The sequence below is a fragment of the Puma concolor genome, chromosome C1 (assembly GCF_028749965.1).
Source record: "Puma concolor isolate L17-30 chromosome C1, mPumCon1.1.hap2, whole genome shotgun sequence".
In the NCBI taxonomy this organism is placed as follows: domain Eukaryota; kingdom Metazoa; phylum Chordata; class Mammalia; order Carnivora; family Felidae; genus Puma; species Puma concolor.
The window spans coordinates 40,180,319-40,198,989 of NC_141674.1; the positions used below are offsets into that span (position 1 = coordinate 40,180,319).

The window sequence follows — 18,671 nt, forward strand, 5'->3', positions numbered from 1 at the left end:
CCTTCCTGCTCAGACCTCAGATCTGAACACCCTAATGTTAGTTTCAAATGTCTCTGTCAGTGCCTACATCCTCTCCCACTTCCTCTGGGAAACTGACTCAATCCCACTGGGACTTTCAATTTGCCTTGTACTGTCCCTTTCCCCCTCCCCCACCCCCACTGTCCTCATTCCCTTCCTAGCCAGTGTAAATTCCAAGATCAAACATCTAACCCTGCCTTGCATGCATTCATGATGTCCTGGCCAGCCCTCATTCCCCTGCACCTGCTAGCTCTCCAGCTACTCTTCTCCTGCACCTTCACAGCTGCACATGACAAGAGGAAAATACATGCTAACGCCCCTCAGTCTCCCTTTAAATTAGGGACCACTAGGGGCGCCTGGGTGGCGCAGTCGGTTAGGCGTCCGACTTCAGCCAGGTCACGATCTCGCGGTCCGTGAGTTCGAGCCCCGCGTCAGGCTCTGGGCTGATGGCTCGGAGCCTGGAGCCTGTTTCCGATTCTGTGTCTCCCTCTCTCTCTGCCCCTCCCCCGTTCATGCTCTGTCTCTCTCTGTCCCAAAAATAAATAAACGTTGATAAATTAGGGACCACTAGCCTCACAGGGCCCCGAGACTACTTGCAGTAGCACTGTTTCTCTAATTCATTTTCTCTCCCTCCCTCTTGGATGGCGCTTTCCTGCTTTCTCCTCACTTTTCAAATTTCCAATTCCCCCTCCCCCATCTTCATTCTCAAGCAAAGACCCTGCTTCTATCCGACTTTTCTGTCCATCTCTCAGTTTCTTCTTCATTTCTTTGACCTCTAAATGTTGAAGGCTGGTTTCTTGGGCCTTTTCTCTAACTACATTCACTCCCCAGGATCACTCATCCAGGGTCATGGCTTTTAGTATAATTAATGTTCAGATGATTCTCATGTGTATTTCCAGCCCAGATCCCTGCCCTGAACTCTGGAGCCAAATACACAATTGCCAAGTTGACATCTCCACCTGACTGTCTTAAGGACATCTTATACTTAACAAAAAAAGAATAGCTTTTTACCCTCCTGTCCACCCAACCTGCTCTCTTCACCGTTTCAGCAAATGGCAGCACCATCCTACCAGTCGCTCAAGCCAAAACACTTGGGGTGACACTAACTCCATTTGCTTTTCTTCTATCCTTTAGAAAATTTCCCCTTCATGTAGAGATTGGTACCTATTTTGTTCACTATTATGACCTCAGCTCCTGAAAGAATGGCACTTAGTAGGTGCTCAATAAATATTTGCTAAATAAATGAATAATTAAATTAATAGCGATGAATGTCTTGGGCACCAAGTTATTCATCCATATGCTCATTAATAAATAATTACAGATTGGATAAAGGCTGAGAAGGAAGGTGCTGTGGGAGAAAATAACAGAGGGGCTCTACTTAGGGTAGAGGTCTTCTCCCTCAGAAAACGACTTTGAAATGGAACCTGAAAGATGAGAAGGAGTCATTGTGGAAGAGCCAAGCAAAGAACATCAGTGCAAAGGCCTGGAGATGGGGAGAGTTTGAGGGGATCTAGGAAAGAAACGAATGGACAAAAGGGGCAGAAGAACAGTATGGGGAAGAAACAGAGGTGCCAGCAGACTTTGGATTGCTAAGCAGGGCCAGATCATGCAGGCTTTTGCAGACCTTAGTTAGGAATGTGGATTTTACTCTTATGTGGATCCTGAGAAACTTAACAGAAGACCATGGGGGAGGGGAAGGGAAAAAAAAGTTAGAGAGGGAGGGAGCCAAACCATAAGAGACTCTTAAAAACTAAGAATAAACTGAGGGTTGATGGGGGGTGGGAAGGTGGGGAGGGTGGGTGATGGGCATTGAGGAGGGCACCTGTTGGGATGAGCACTGAGTGTTGTATGGAAACCAATTTGACAATAAATTTCATATTAAATAAATAAAGTCCTCAAAAAAAAAAAAAAAGAATGTGGATTTTATTCCAAGGTCACTGAGTTCATTTGTCTTGTCAACTTTCGAAATAAAAAATGTGGAGTAATGTTAAGACCTGAGGATCTGGCTCCCTGTTCTGCTAGGCTTACACTATGTGACTTCTAGCAACTATCTCTCCCTCTCTGAACTCCACATCTATAATCTAGGGATAACCACTTCTGATCTGCTTACCTTGTAGCATTGTCTTTAGATTCACATGAGGTTAGCCAGAGACCTTCAGAGGTGTCACTGCCAGAGCTTAGGGGGCATTTTAACCAGATTGTTAAAGACTTGGACTAAGCAAAAGGGAAAGCTAGGAATGGTTTGCACTTAAAGAGGATAAATATGGTTAAAATCAGCACAGGCTGTTTTGCTATGGTATAAATTAAAAAGTATCTCCTAGCGTTGCCTGAGGCTTTCCAGCCAAGATTCCAGCCAAGTTCCTGGCATTCGAGAAGACCCGTTGAGAAGTGACCTGCTGACAGAAGAGTACCTGGAGATGGAAATTCTGTCCTGTCAAGGCCCTCAAGTGAGGGCTCACTTTGCGTATCCCCACTCCTGCCCTGGCCATTAACTCTCCCCCTCCTTCTCCCTTTGCTAAGGCTTGCCACACCCCATCTCTCTGCTCAGGGAGAGCTAAATATAAAATGAAAGCAACTGTAGCCACTGCTGTCTTGAGGTCAGGACACCCCCGAGAAGAATTACAAAAGGAGTAAGACATCTGAATCAGGCTGACCGGTCCCATGTGCCTTGGTGACTTAAGAGAGCCAGGCTGGCATTCCAGGTCATCACCAACTGGGCAGGGTGGTGGCTACAGGCAGCACCTCCTCCTCCACTTTCAGACAGTTGCCTAGGGCTGCTCAAGGGAAGCTGAAGCAGGTCAGGGAAAAGAATAGACTCCACATGCTAATATGGCCAGGCCTGGCCCAGGGATGGGGTCTGGGAGCTCACAGCAGAGATAATAAAAATGGCTGCTTTTTTGTGAGTACAGACCAGGAGCCAGAGGCTTGAATGCATTCTCTGTAATCCTCCTAACACCTCTTTGAAGCACACAGTATTTTCCCATTTTACAGGTAAGAAATCAGAGGTGCGGAGTTGTCAGATGCAATTTTCCAGCATCGTCAGCTTGGCCGCAGGGAAGGTGGGATTCTAGTCCAGTCTGTCTGACTCCAAAACTTATAAACTCTTTCCGCTAAGTCTCACTACCTCCTCCAGGGATATTTGCCTCATCTGACACAGCCAGAGGGAGGGGACCTCTAAGGCACATTTGCCCCTACAGGTAGAAATTTAAGAATAGTTACCTTATCAGACTGTTGAAAGGATTCAATGATTTAGCACTTAGGGGAGCACATAGTGAGTGTCTAGTACATGTTGGTCCTGGTCACGATTATGGAATTTGAGCCAGCTTCCATTTGTACCTTCATCATTCCTAATGATTTCTAATGTGCCGTGTGACTGTCCTTCTCCTGCTCTACTCCCTATACGCACAACAGATCTCTAAAGCAAGACACAGCCACTGTGGAAAGAGCATGGATTTGGGGTCAGACCAAAGTTCAAATTCCCACAGTACCACTTACTGATCTAACAACAGTTAGTTTCCTTTTCTAATAAAATGTAAATAAAAGTATCAACTTCAATGGGTTTCTGTGAGGGCTAAATGAAAAAATATATGTAAATCACACCTGATAAATAAAGAAAACTCTTTGTAATGATCGTAAGGCCTGTGTCAAATCTTCCCTACTAGATGAAAAGGTCCTTGTGGCAAAGATTTGGCTTCTTATGAACACAGATTCCCTGGTCCCAGCATCTAGGACAATGTCTGGAACTTAGTAAATGCTTAAGAAATGTTTGTCAATGAATATAGAGTTTTGTCAATAATAATTTTTTTTAAGACCCTGAGATACAAGGCAGGTAGCACAGACATACCAAAGCAGATTTGACCCTTCCTCTCTGAAGCTGACATCCAGTTGTCATCATCCTCATACACATTAAGAATTGGACACATTATTAAAATCTCTCAAAGTGACTTCCCTCTCAACTATCCTTCAGGCTGCAATGAGATGACAGAGATCTGATATCTTCATCACACAATTACTAAAACACCCTTTTTTGAGTTACCATTTTAAAATATTTGCCTAGGGACGCCTGGGTGGCTCAGTCGGTTAGGCATCCGACTTCAGCTCGGGTCATGATCTCGCAGTTTGTGAGTTTGAGTCCCCGTCGGGCTCTGTGCTGACAGCTTGGAGCCTGGAGCCTGCTTTGGATTCTGTGTCTCCCTGTCTCTCTGCCCCTCCCATGCTCATGCTCTATCTCTCTCTGTCTCTCAATAACAAATAAACATTAAAATTTTTTTTTAATAAATAAATAAAAATAAAATAAAATATTTGCCTCATTTAGCTGGAGTTTGGGTTTAATTACAGGAAGAATGTGGGCTTGGGTTAGGTTCAGTTGAATTTAGGGAAGGGGGAGCAGATAACTGGATTTCTTTCACGTGCTGAAGGACTTCTGCTGGTTACAGAACTCCCAAATAACTCTGGGCCAGTCCAAATAAAGCAAGTGACACCAAAGAAACTTGGAAAGCTCTTTGGAAAGAAAGAGAAGGTCATGGAGCAGGAGACTGAGAAGGCCTCAATCCAGTTAAAAATATTTCTGTGTCTCTCTAGGGCCTTAGAACACAGGTCAAGATGCTTGGCCTGACTGGCATTCAAGACTTCTATGATCTGGCCACACCTCTGATCTCTGCAACCTTGTCCCATATGCACAGCTCTCAATGACCATGGGCCCCATTGACTTTAAGGACCTCAGGGCTCTTTCAACTTCTTTCCCTTGACCACGGCCCAGTTTTATATCTTTTTCCTATACAGTGGCCTAAACTTGACTGGTCTAGTTTATCAACCAATAAATACACATCAGGGTCTTATTATGCACCTAAATTGGCTCTAGAAGCTGGGGGGAAAGCAGTTAACAGAACAAGTAAAATTCCCTGCCTTCAAGGATGGAACAGACAATAAATGACCGCATACATAAACAATATAGTCTTTTAAATGCTATGATAATTGCTTACCATATTAGTTCCTTTTCTCTTTTTGCTAGAACTGGTAAGGGAAGGGACAAAACAAAATCTGTGCTTGATTCAAGGTGTAGTTTTGGGGGGTGCCTGGGTGGCTCAGTCGGTTAAGTGTCCGACTGGGTTTTGACTCAGGTCATGATCTCTAGGGTCATGGTATCAAGACCTGTGTCAGGCTCCACAGAACCTGCTTAAGATTCTCTCTCTCCCCCTCTCTCTGCCCCTCATCTCTCTCTCTCTCTCTCAAAAAAATAAAAATGTAGTTTTGGAAACACCTTTGATGTTCTTTTTTTTTTTTAATTTTTTAAAAAGTTATTTTAGTTTTGAGACACCAAGAGAGAAACAGAGCACGATGGGCAGAGGGGAGGGGCAGAGAGAGAGGGAGACACAGAATCCCAAGCAGGTTCCAGGCTCTGAGCTGTCAGCACAGAGCCCGATGTGGGTTTGAACCCACGAGCTATGAGATCATGACCTGAGCTGAAGTTGGACGCTTAACTGACTGAGCCACCCAGGTACCCCAACACCTTTGATGTTCTAAATACTCATGGAAATACCCTGTACCTTCCCCTACCATTGCACTGAGACCCATTAACGGATGTTAACAGCGCATTATATTGTCCTTTGGACTAGATGAGGAGCTGCTTGAGGGCAGGGATGGAGTTCTGTTCTCACAAAGGCACTAGAGACTATCTGCTGAATGAATGAGAGGAAGATTGTGCCAACACTGAACTGTCTGTCCTCTGACCCCTAGTCATAAACCTTCAATTCATTTATACAAACATTCTGCCACTCTTGCAGTGAATTGCCCTAAGCTCTAAAGTGGTCTACTGAGGACCTTTGAGCTGGTATCCCTGATGACATTATAGCATCCAGGAAATAAGCATTTTCCAGCCCAACTCCATGAAAATAATGATTGAAAACATCATTATCTAGTGAGCACCTTCTATTGCCAGGTGCCATGCTAGTTCCTTGACATAGAACATCTTTTTAATAACTAAAAAGTTCTCCTTGATAATCCTCCCAGTGCCAATAACTGTGAGAAATACATGGAAATTACTAGCTGCTATCAATATTACTGTGTCTAAAACTACCGTTTTCCCCTGCATTAGAACAATCTGAACATTGTTAGGCAAAGACATCTAAGCAATTTTAAAATTATTTGAGTCATGACAGAGAGACTCACAACTGAAATATTTACCTTTCAATTTCAGGTGAGGATGTTCCCAGAGATGGAAGATGTGACAAGTTCCCACATCATGTGAGCATCAGAGAAAAGTTCCCCTGACAAGTCACGTGCAGAGGTGGGAACCGCTGATTAAGGAGAGGATTAATTTTATCTTCCAAGTATTTCTGCCAGGGAAATACTCTTAAATTTGTAGAATGGTGAGGCTGGAAGGGTCCTTTGAGGTTTCCTGCTCTAACCCAGTGTCTTATGAATGGGGAAACAGAAGTGCATCCTAATTGTTCAGACTGCTTCCTTACATTTCCTGCTTCAATCCCTCCACTGCATGAGAATTTATTGAATGAACAAATGAATACAAATGAGGGAGTATTTGGATCTTGTTTCATCCATTCATTTACTCAACAAATACTGAGTATTTACCGTTTTCCAGACACTGTTCTAGGGACTGGGGATACAGCAGTAGACAAAGCAGAAAAAAAAAATCTCTGCCCTCATGGAGTTTACATTCTAGAGAAAGGAAGTGAACACTAAAACTATATGCATACATACATGTTAAATGGTCATAAAAGCTAGAGAGAAGAATACAGCAACAAAGAGATAAGGAGTGGGGGAGGAGAGTGGAAACTTAATTAGGATGGTCAGAGAAGGCCCCTCTTAGAAAGAGATAGAAGCAAGGAAGGGAGCCATGTGGATATCTAGTGGTTAAAATCCAGATGGAAGGAATAGCAAATGTAGAGGGCTGGAGTATCCAAAGAATCTTGAGGAGGCCAATGTGGCTGGAGTAGAGTGAGCAAAGTGTGAGATTTCCAACATGATTCCAGAGACCAGAGACATAATAGGAGACTGAGGAGGGGTGCACCATATTGTAAAGGTCCTGTGCCATCAATGGCTGGTTTCCTTTCATATCATTCTTCTCTGTACTTTTCCCTTGCCCTCTGGCTTCTGGTTACATTTGGCCAATGGGAGGCACTAGCAGATTAGAGAGGGAGGGAATAAAAGCTAAGTATATCTCTCACTCTCTCTATTTCAAGTGGTATATCTAGCAGGGGCTACTGCCCCCCATGGCTCCAGCTCCCACCAGACAAGCCTACCAAGGTTCAGGCTCTGGTGGAACAGCTCCAGTCCTTGGGCCCCTCCCTTTATTCCTGCATCCCTAGGGAAAGTAGCAGCCCCTTCATTTGCTAATCTCACAGTTGCCTCACCTCCTTGGTTGCTCTTTTAGCTCTTCTAGTATATGTGCTGCCGAAGCGAGCACTCTTTTAGCTCTTCTAATACCTCTGTAACTAACTCCCTGCATTAAATGATCTCTACTAGATTACCTGGTGTGAGTTGTGTTTTGCCAGCTGGACCCTGACTAATCCAGGCTCCATAGGCCCTTGTTAAGACTTGAGCTTTTACTCTAAGTGAAATGGGAAGCCATTGGAGGGTTCAAGCAGAGGTGGATGAAGGACCTTGAAAGCCTGAATGAGGCATTTGTTTTTCCATAAGCACTTCTTGAATTGAAAACACTTAACCAAAGTCACACAAAATATGTGATGAACAGACCTCTGGTGCCTGCTCTTCTGCTCTCCACTCAGTGCTCAATAAATGGCATTGAGAATCCAGAAATTTCAAAGACAAGAAAAATAATTTGCATATTCTTAAGCAGTTTTGCTCAGGACTCTAACTCTTTGAAGACCTTTGCGGGTCAGGAGGGGAGATGACACTGTGCAGAGGAAGACTTTTATCTGTTTGATGTCCCAGGAGTGCCAGCAGAGATGGAGAAGAAAGGCTAACCCTTAGGAAGCCCTTGCAACATCCTAGGCACCCTGCCAGGCAATTTCATATCTAATGGCTCATTTAATCCTACAAGGACACTACTCAGCGGATATTATTATCTTTATTTTGCAAACAGAGCTTCTGAGTTTCAGAGTGGTTAGGTAACTAGTCTAAGGTCACACATCCTCCTTTTCCATTGACAAGTGGACGAAGGATCAGTACAACCCTCCAAGGTGGCCATCAAAGCCGTTGAATGAGGAGTCTTTGGGCAAAGTCATTGGACAAGAGACCAGGTCTTCAAACTAAAATTCATTTTCCCTCTCTGAATCTCAATTTCCTCATCTATAAAGTAGCAATAGTATCAATGAAATCCATTTCAAAGGATGGCTTTGAGGGTTAAAAGAAGCTACTGCATGATAAGAGCCTTGCACATTTTAAAGCTCTATATAAAAAGTTCTTAACTTGAGGTTCCTGCCTGAGCTTTGAGGTCCATGAACCCCTTAAAGATGATGCTAAAATTTGTATGTAAAGGCACAAATATGCTGGTCCTGCAAAAAATGTGACTTTCTTCATGTCTCTTTTATAGGTAAGCATCTTGCTGTGTGGATGGTGATTCCATTTTATAAAGAAAAGCTTTTCTATACTACATGGCTTCCAAATGTAAACCAACTAACTGCTGTGTAGACTATGTGCTCCGGACTTTAGGGGAAATTCAAAGGATTTTCAAGAATAATTTCCATTACATGTGATTTTTGCCTCACAGACCATCTTTAGAATTTAACCTCTGCATAAGATGTGACTCCTCTGTGCTTTTGTGGCAGGAGGGTCTGTGACTCCCAGCAACAGATTCTCAAAGGAGGTGACCCAAAGTTGGTTGGAAGCACCATTCTAGACAAATTTTGCAAGTGTTACCATGTTTTTTTAAAAATTTTTTAAATGTTTATTTACTTCTGAGACAGAGAGAGACAGAGCATGAATGGGGGAGGGTCAGAGAGAGGGAGGCACAGAATCTGAAGCAGACTCTAGGCTCCGAGCTGTCAGCACAGAGCCCGATGCGGGGCTTGAACTCACAAACCATGAGATCGTGACCTGAGCCGAAGTCGGTCGCTCAACTGACTGAGCCACCCAGGAGCCCAAGTGTTACCATGTTAATAGTGAACATACTACGGTTATTGTCATTACATATACATTTATTGAGCACTTATTATGTGTCAGATATAGTTCAAGAAATCCACGTCCACAAGGCTTATAGTGCTGTGGGGATACCAAACCATATGCAGCTGGCAGGCTTCTTGGAGGAGATGAGATATGAGCTGGATCCCAAAGGATGCTAGGAACCTTAACAGGTGAAGATGATAGAAGAGCTTGCCAAGTGGGAGGGATGTCTTGAGCAAAGACATGGGGTGGAGAAGGTGGCAGGGTCAGCTTAGAGAACTCCTAGTTGTGACTGGAGTACAGGTCAAGATGTGCGATGTGCAGGGAGGAGGCAGAAGTACTTTTGGAGACAGAAGTAGGGCTTGGCTATGGAGACCTTCAGTGTCAGCCAGGCTACAAATTCTCTTATCTGTCCCAATATCCACAACTAACTCAGCCCTTTAACTCCCCCAGCACCCATTCCAGGGCTCAATACCTATGGATGCTATGGGAGAAGGAGACCCTTAACCTAGGTAAGAGCAAGACAGACCTGGAGTCTAGTCCTGATTCATCCACCATCCAGTTGTGTGACCTTAGACAAGACTCTTCCCTTCTTTGAACCTCAGCCTCTTCATCTATAAAATAGGATGTGTACTATCTCTCCTGCCAATAGTACCCAGTAGGGTATTTGGCACTTTGTGGGAGCTCACCTCATGTTAGTTGAACTGGGCTCTTGGAGGCCATCTAATGAGACAGTGAATAGTCAAGTGATTAGGAAGAAAGACCAAAGACAGCCTTAAAGTCCTGTGTTATTGTGGTCACTGACCTTGAGAAGCTCTCACTCCATCCAGAGGCAGCAGACTCAGCCCTCTCCCCTCACGCCAAGCTCCCTCTACAACAAAGGAGACAGGAGGGAAAGTCATCCTTTGCCTAGGCTGACCCAGACGCTGGAAATCTCCCAATGCATGCTAATGCCATCGACCCTCACCGAGCTATGCTAGGTTTTCAAATAAGCTTATTTGACTCTGATTCACCTCTGGAGAAAAGAAAGGTTACATTATTGATATGAAAAAATACCAGGAACAAAGTCACCCAAACAACAACAATTCTCCCCAGCCTTCAACTTTCACAACTTCTACTTAAGTTTAGGTGACAGGCCCTTCTCAGAGAGGCCATCATGCCATCATCTCCTCACTTGATTACCTAACAGATACTCACTTTGAGCAGAACTTGAGCCAGACCCTGGGAGCACCAAGAGAACACAAAGCAGACCCTGTGTTAAAGAAACTCTCGATCCAGGGGCAAGAAAGGAGCAAAACTACGGACCCAGAAAGCTGCAAACATTAAGATGTGATTGATCACAGGGCAGGATAGTCCAGAGTTCTGTGGGAGCCAGAGTAGGGAGCACTCACTAGCTTGGGATAGGCAAGGCCATAGAGATTTTGAAGACACCCAGCCCTATACAGGCTAGGGCCAGCTGCAACCCCAGCACTCCCTTTCACCACACCTGCTCACACCAACTGCACCACCATGCCAATAACTCGCAGCTTTTCATCTGTACCAGGCCATTTCATGCATTCACACCAGTGATAAGGTACATAAAAATAAGACTTGGGAAGCAATAATGAGGCCCCTTCATGGAAGACAGTTCAGACAAGATCTCACAGGGAGATGCTAGAATGAGTAGGAATTCACTCGAGATGTCCAGGGACTCTGTGTGCCATGTGGGTAGAAAGGAAAGCATATGCAAGGGATGGTATGGAGTTACTATAGCATAAAGTGAGTGTGGGGAATTTGTGAGTTGATACTGGGGGCAGGGGCAAGTAGCCAAGGGCCTAGGATGCCAGTCTAAGGAGTTAGGACTTTATCCTATAGGTTGATGGGGAGCCCTTCACAGGTTGTAAGCAGGGCAGTGACTTGGTCAACCACCATGACTCTGGGGTGCTTGAAGTAAGTTCAGAGGAGGCTGGGCTTCTATAAATTGGTGGAAAGAAAGCTGAAATCTAACCCAAAAGCAAGAAAGTGCATCCCAGGTCCCAACAGAGCCTCAGCCAGTGAGCAATCCCTCCCCCTCCTAGCGCACAAGGACCCAAGGACTTCCCAAGGTCACCCTAATGGCCTTTGATGTCTAGCATTTCTCTACCACCATCCTAAACCATCTCCTTTCGGCAGGTTCTGCACCAAGGACAGATTTGATGGTGAGCAAATGGCTCACTGGAGAAATAAAATGCTTGTGTTTCTTCAGCAGGGAAAGCTGTTGGGGTTTTTTGTTATCATTATTATTATTTTTCTCTGAGCCAAACAAGTGACAGAACATAATAATATCATTTATTCTAACTTGCTCTTGCAAATCAGAACTTTTTAATATTTTCCTTTCAAATGAAAATGCCATTTATCATTATCAAATGAAGTGCTAATGAAAACAACATGTCTAAGAAACACATTCACACAGCAGAGCATGATGGAGCACCTTGTCAGCGGTCCATAGTCTCGCCGTTAATTTGATTTCTGCCAAAAATCACTTAAGTGAGACTTGGGTTTTTTTTTCCCCTCAATGCTCCAGGCCCTTCTACTGAGGTCTGTTTATTCCCCTCTCCTGAGAAGGCTCTGAAATCTCAAGCCAGTTTTAATCTGCCTTTTAATGGAATTCCCGTTGATTGCATGAGGGATGTGTGTGCACGTCAGGGAGCATGGGGGGCTATGCTTGCCTGCCTGTGTGTTACTGCTCATTTCTTCCACCCAAAACATATGTGGCTGCGATGTGTCCTTGTTTAGGTATGTGTGTGTGTGTTTGTGCTTCAGTTTGGGTGTGCCTCTGTAGATGATTATGTGTTCGTGTCCTTAAGCCACGGGGACAGTAATTATGTCTATTTGTTCCCCACTGTAGGCCCAGCATCTGGCCTATTGCCTGACACGTGGTAAGCACTCAATAAATATTTGCTAAGTGAATGTTAAGTGAATATGTCTGTATGTCTTCATGAGGCATGTATTTTTGTCTGCATGGGTTCATATCTGTGTTTCTATTTACATGTATGGGTCCTTCAGGGCAGGAATTATCCCTGAATCTCTAGTGCTTTGTACAGTGCCTGGCACATGGGAGGCGTTCAGTAAATGTTTGTGGAATGAATATGTCTATGGGTTTCCATACATTTTTTAAAAATTGAGGTAAAATTGACATAACATAAAATTAACCATTTTAACTGTACAGTTCAGTGGCACTTAGTATATTCACAGTGTTGTGCAACTATCACATCCATCTAGTTCCAAAACATCTTTATCACCCCAAAGGGAAACCTTGTACCCATTAAGCAGTCACTCCACACTCCCTCTCCCTCCAGTCCCTGGCAACCACTAATCTACTTTCTGTTTCTATGGATTTACTTCTTTTGGCTATTTCATGTAAATGGGAATCATACAATGTGTGACCTTGTGTGTCTTGCTCCTTTCACTTAGGATAATATTTTTAAGGCTTTCAATATATGTTTTGACATTTGTGTGTATTTAAGTCTATAGGTGTGTATTTATGTGTGGGGTAGTTGGCACCAGTGCTGTGTCCTTAGGACATGGGAAAAGGCCTGACAGCTGAGCAATGAGGAAAACTTCTTTTGCTGTGCTTCCATCCCCCTTCCCTGCCTGCCACCTCTGAGCCTCTGCGTAGGCTGTTCCTCAGCCCAGATCACCTTTCCTCATCCCGACCTTTGCCCTTGCTGGGAGAGCTCTGAATGATTCGTTGGTGATTTTTCCAAGGGCTACCTATTCCAGCCTTTGCCTACCCCAGTCTGGGTTATGAAACCCTTCTCTGAACTCCCACTACCCTGTGCTTTCTTTTGTCACTGCCTTGCTCCACTATGTGGTCAGTGTTTGTCAACTTATCTCTCTCCCTATGATCATGGGCTCCTAAGGGCAGGGGCTGTATTGTCTTCACCTTTGCAGTGCCAGTGCTTAGCATGATATTTAGCTTATAGTGAGTGTCCCAGAAGTATTGCTTCAAAGAATGAATGAATTTCTAATAAAACACATTCCATGTAGAGAGAACAAAGTGTGCAAAAGCCCTGAGGCATGAAAGAGTACATTCATTTTTAAAAACTATACCAATTTGGTATGAAGTGGAGCCTAATGTGTGTGAATGAGTAGGAAAGTGAGAGTTTAAATAGAAAGCAAGAAGTTGAAATGGGCCCATCAAAAACCACCCCAAAGAAAATGGGAAGCCCCAGCAGGGTTTACAAGGGTGTGTCATAGCCCAATTTATGGGCTGCAATGCTTCCTCTAGCTACTTGGTGCAGAATGATTGGAGACAACCAGGATGTGATAAGGGTGAACCATCTAGAAGACTACTGCAGAAGTCTAGGCAAGTGGTAAGCAGCTTAGTCTAGAGTGGTGGCAGTGGAATTGGAGTCAGAGACTTGAGCAGTGCTCAACAAAGCATGGGTTGTGAACTGGGGCTAATCCATGAACTATTACCAGTCCACAATGAGAGAAGTACATCAAGAAAAGGTGAGAGCAAGGACTTAGAAACCTTTAGAGCAATTTGACATTGCTGAGACATTTTTATTGTATTTTACAAAAGTATTGGTCCAGAACATATTGGAAATGGAAAAATAAAAGGTCCTTCACAAGGTAGTTTAGAGGACATATTAATGAATGGGGTATGCTGGGGACAGGGAGAGATTGGAAGCAGGAGTGCTCCCGGCAAGACTGTCAATGACAGGGACCATGTCTGAAGTATCTCTGTGTCCTCAGGACCCCTTTAGGAGGAAAGGCTTAGAAATCCCAGGGTTCATCAGGAGCTGAGGGTCCTGAACAATGTCAAGACTCCCACAGGATTCCAGGAAGGGTATCTGAGTCCACTCAGGCTGCTATAACAAAATACCATCCACTGCATGGCTTAAACAATTGAACAAAAGTTATTTCTCATAGTTCTGGAGGCTGTAAGCCCAAGATCCAGGCACCAGCAGATTTGGTGTCTGGCAAAGACCTGCTTCCTGGTGCATAGACAGCCGTCTCTTTGCTGTGTCCTCGCATGGAGGAAAGGGATGGAGACATCTCTGTGCTCTCTTTAAAAAGGGCACTAATCCCCATCATGAGGGCAGAACCCTCCCAAAGGCCCCACCACCAAATATCATCACACTGTCGTTAGTTTTTAACATATGAGGATATAAACATTCAATCTATAGTAAAAAGTGAGGACAAAAAGCTGGGTCCAAAAAGAAGGGATCTGGTCACGAGCCACAGAGGATTCAGGCTATGCTTTCTGTGCTTTCCTCCAGCTCTGCCTTGCTCTGCTGAGTGTGAGCTTCTGTGAAAACTGAGAGTCTTCCCTGCCCTTCACACCCTATGCTTAATCAGCCACTGAGCACAGGAACCTCAAGAGCAGTATAATGTGGGATTGAGAGCTTGAACTCTGGAGCCAGACTGCCCAAGACTGAATCCTGACTCCACTACTTACTAGGTATATAATCTCTAATCCTTGAATATGATACATACCCTTTCAGTTATGTTTCTTTGGGTTATTGTGAAAACTAAATCAGTTACATGTCAAGCATTTAGACTGGTGCTTGGCACATGGCGACAGTTCTATGTGTTTGCTTACTATGGTTACTGTTATTATGTTGGTTGTTTCTGTTTCCTAAGTATCTCCTGAACAAATCTACCCCTCTCTCCATTCCTTGTACCACTGCCCAGTCTAGGCCACAGACACAGCAACAACCTCCTCCTCAGTGGCCTGTCTTGCTTTGGGTCATTCCTCACTGCACTCTGGCCACAGAATGCTATTTCTGAACCATGAATCTGGCCATGTCACTTCCTGCTTAAAACCCAGCAGTGGCTGTCCATTGTCCCCAGGATGAGGTTCATGCTCACAGACATAATTCACAAGGCTCTCTGTGATTCAACTCTTTCTGGCCTCTCATAGACTCAGCCTTTGCCACCAGGGCCTTCGCCCTCCATGTGTCAGCCACATGAGCCTCTCTCAGCTCCCCAGATGGCCTTTGCATTTTCTGCTCCCTCTGCCTGGGCCAGCACCCCCAACTCCTTCATCAAACCAGCTCCTCTGCCTCCTTCAAGGCTCAGCTCAATAGCCACTCTTTCTGAGATGCCATCCCTTATTCCCCAGGCAGAACTAGGAACCCATGTTCTCTGTTCCCATAAGCCCTGTGCTTCGTTGACATAGCACTGACCACACAATATTGCCTTTACTGTTACATATCTACCTCCCCCAACCATAAGCTTCCCTAGGTCAGACCCTGGGCGTGACCCATCTGTGTAGATGCTCAATAAACCCATATGAGATGGGATTGAATTAGAACCAGCCCAATATTGCATTTTAAGTGCCAGAAAGCAGAATAAAGTGGCTGGATCCAACTTCTCTAGGAGAGGCTCATGCGTGGGCAAAGGGAGCATGAGATGTTCTTTTCTCACACCGTCCTCTTCCTGCTGCCAACCCCCTCCTAGCCGCGTGAGTCTCGTGAGTTGACTCCAGATGGGATGGGCTTGGCAGTGGCTGCCTGGCTGTGTGCCCACCACTCGTGGGCGCCCAGGAAACACTTGCTCAAAGGAGCTGAGCATCACCAAGCAGTCCAGCCCTGCAATTCCTACGTGGGGCCTCGGAGAGAGGAGTAGGTGGGAAGCAGGAGGTGCAGTACCTGAATCTATAATATCTCTGGGCCTCAGTCTTCCCCTCTGTGAAATAGAGTAAAAAATCCCTATCTTAATGGTTGTCATGGGAATCAAGGAGATCAAAGATGCAGGCATATAGTGAGACTTTCTACTCCTGCTTGATTCCTGTTAAGTTTCTTGACATTACCAGGGAAATTGGGGTGAAGAGAGTGAGGAAAAGCACAGTTTTGGGTAGGGTACCACTTTTGTACAGCATAGACAGGAAGGTTCTCTGCAAATGTACAATATCTTCCAAGGATCTGGCTCATTTTTAAAAGCACTCATGGTGGGGCGCCTGGGTGGCGCAGTCGGTTAAGCGTCCGACTTCAGCCAGGTCACGATCTCGCGGTCCGTGAGTTCAAGCCCCGCGTCGGGCTCTGGGCTGATGGCTCAGAGCCTGGAGCCTGTTTCCGATTCTGTGTCTCCCTCTCTCTCTGCCCCTCCCCTGTTCATGCTCTGTCTCTCTCTGTCCCAAAAATAAATAAACGTTGAAAAAAAAATTTTTTTTTAATAAAAAAATAAAAGCACTCATGGATGGTGAACGTGGATACTGATTTGTAATGGTAAGGAAGTAGAGATAAGGAGTTCAAGAAACACAGGATTGTGTGTATATGAAAGAGAAGTAAACTGAAATACCCTACTGCCAACAACAACTAACATTTATAGAGAGTACTTAGTATGGACAGAGACTGTATTAAGTGCTGTATATGTGTAAATCTTATTTAAGCCTCACAATAACCCTATGAAGAAGGTATAATTACTATTATTCCCACTTTACAGATGAGGAAACTAAGTCAGGGGAAGTTAGGTAAATTGCCCAAGAACCCATTAACACAGAGCCAGGATATGAACCCAAAACCATCTGATTCCCAAACCCTTGCTCTTTCCATCCTGTCCTGGATATTGTCATTGGTCTTCAGCTCTATACCTGCTGTTCTAAACTCTCTGGGCACCTGTACAGCGGGAAACCTATAACTACACTTCTAAGATTCCTGTGCCCACTGGGATCCAGTCTGATTCTACAACTGGAAAGCACACGTGTGTGATAAGAAAGCCAGAAGAAATTGATGTCATTTTCGGCTTCTGTTATCCACAAGAGTGTGAACTCTTGGGTTGTAGGAGCTGTGCCGATACCAGTTCCAGGAATGTCATGGGGGTGAAGCCTCCACTCCTCCCCCTTTTCCTTTTCTAGACCAAGAGCAGTGATGGCTTCCTTTTGGCACTGATTTCTGGGGAGCGCCCCCTTTATTTCCTCTTTTGTTTTCCAACCCCTCCAATAGCTTTATAACAAAGTCTCTTTGCTTGAAATACCTAGAGGGGTTTACTTCTCAACCAGACACTGGCTGACACAGTATTGCTTTCTACTCCTTCAATTAAAGGGAATAGCCAGTTATAGGATCAGTGTGTCTGCCAAACAGACTGAGGGCAAGGCTGAGGACTCTGTTGGATAGTGGAGGTCTATCAGGGAAACTGAGGCAAGCATCCACTGGGCCAACACCAACAAAGGAAGATGTGGGAGAGTGCTGCCAGCTGGCATCCAACATACCAGGCTTGGGCTTTGGGCCTAATTCCAGAATCCACCCACTCTTGAGGTTGAGCCCCAAAGCCATCCCACCAACATCAAGATTGCTCAGGACTTGGGTAATGCAAGAGAACCTTGGGGCTGGCAGGTGAACAGGCCAGGAGATGCAAGGGTAACAGGATATCTTCTGCCTGCTTCCACTACCCCTAGTAACCTATCTACTTTGTGTTGTCTGTTCTCTTCATTTGGGAGCCTGACTGAGAATAAAGTTTGGAAATTTGACAAACCTGGGTCCCCATTCTTCACCAGGTAGTTCTGTTAGTCACTTAGCCCCTCCACCCAACCCATGATCTCCTGGTTTATAAAAGGGAGGGGGACTGTCATGCCCACTGAACAAGTGTGAGGATTGAGTGAAATAATGTGTGTAAAGTACCTAGCCCAGCTCCTGGCCCATTGCAGATGCTTATGTGCATCCCTGCTCTCTTCCCCCTTCTGAATCATAAGCTCCCTTATTTAGTTATTTAACAGATCCTGTATGTGTGTCTCTCAAGCTCCATTATAAGGTCTGGGATAGTAAAGATCATGTCATAGCTTTCTTTGCCTTACTCAGAGCACCTAGTTCATTTAAAAATAATAATATGCTTTTAATAATAAATAAACCTTCACATTCATAAAAAAATAAAAAGAAGAAGATGGGAAAATAGAAATGAGGCTTCTCCACTCGGCATGAATATGGGGCATTGAGACAGGCTGCAACTTTAGAATCTGCATAATTTATTTTAGTATAATTCATTCCTTTTCTCCCTACCTTTCTCCTTCCTTCCCTCCCTTCCCTTTTTTCCCTTAAAGATTTATTTTCCAACCCTGGAAATGAATATAAATAGGTATAGCCCTTACCCTAAGAAGTCCAGATTCTAAGGTGGGAAACATCATGTAAACAGGTGCATATATGGGGCATCAACACATCCGCACAGTAGAGAACAGTGCCATGATGAAGGGAAACACACTGGTGTAGAGACCACAGTGGATGCTCCCTGGAAGAATACTGTTCTGTGCTAGTCATAATGGCAAAGTGGAAAGTATGACATGCAAGGGAAGGATGGGAAGACACAACAAAGGAGTCAGGCCAACTGCAGTTGAGAGCCCTCTCAGCTGTGTGGCCCAGGATAGCTCATGCTTCCTGTATGAAACTCAGTTTCCTCTTCTGTAAGAGGAGTGATAATACTTGCCGGGCAAGGTTGTCATGGGTTTGATGGTGATACAGAAAGGATTTGGCATGAATTACGTGTCAGTGGATATCAGGTCCCTTCCACCATTACTGTGACAATGGCTTTTCCTGAAGGAGAAAGGAGATTAAAGTTGGAAGTGTGTGGGGCCAAGATACCTCTTAAAGACACTTTGCTGGCTTCTGCATGTG

General features: G+C 44.7%; 1 long non-coding RNA gene across 1 annotated transcript in view; it reads right to left on the minus strand.

Annotated features, from left to right (window-relative positions):
* Positions 1 to 18,671, minus strand: part of LOC147578004 (uncharacterized) — a 136,891-nt gene that overhangs the window by 21,415 nt on the left and 96,805 nt on the right. Inside the window, exon 4 of the long non-coding RNA XR_015254694.1 lies at positions 9,905 to 9,970. This is a non-coding gene — a long non-coding RNA (uncharacterized LOC147578004). The remainder of the gene's footprint in view (positions 1 to 9,904; positions 9,971 to 18,671) is intronic.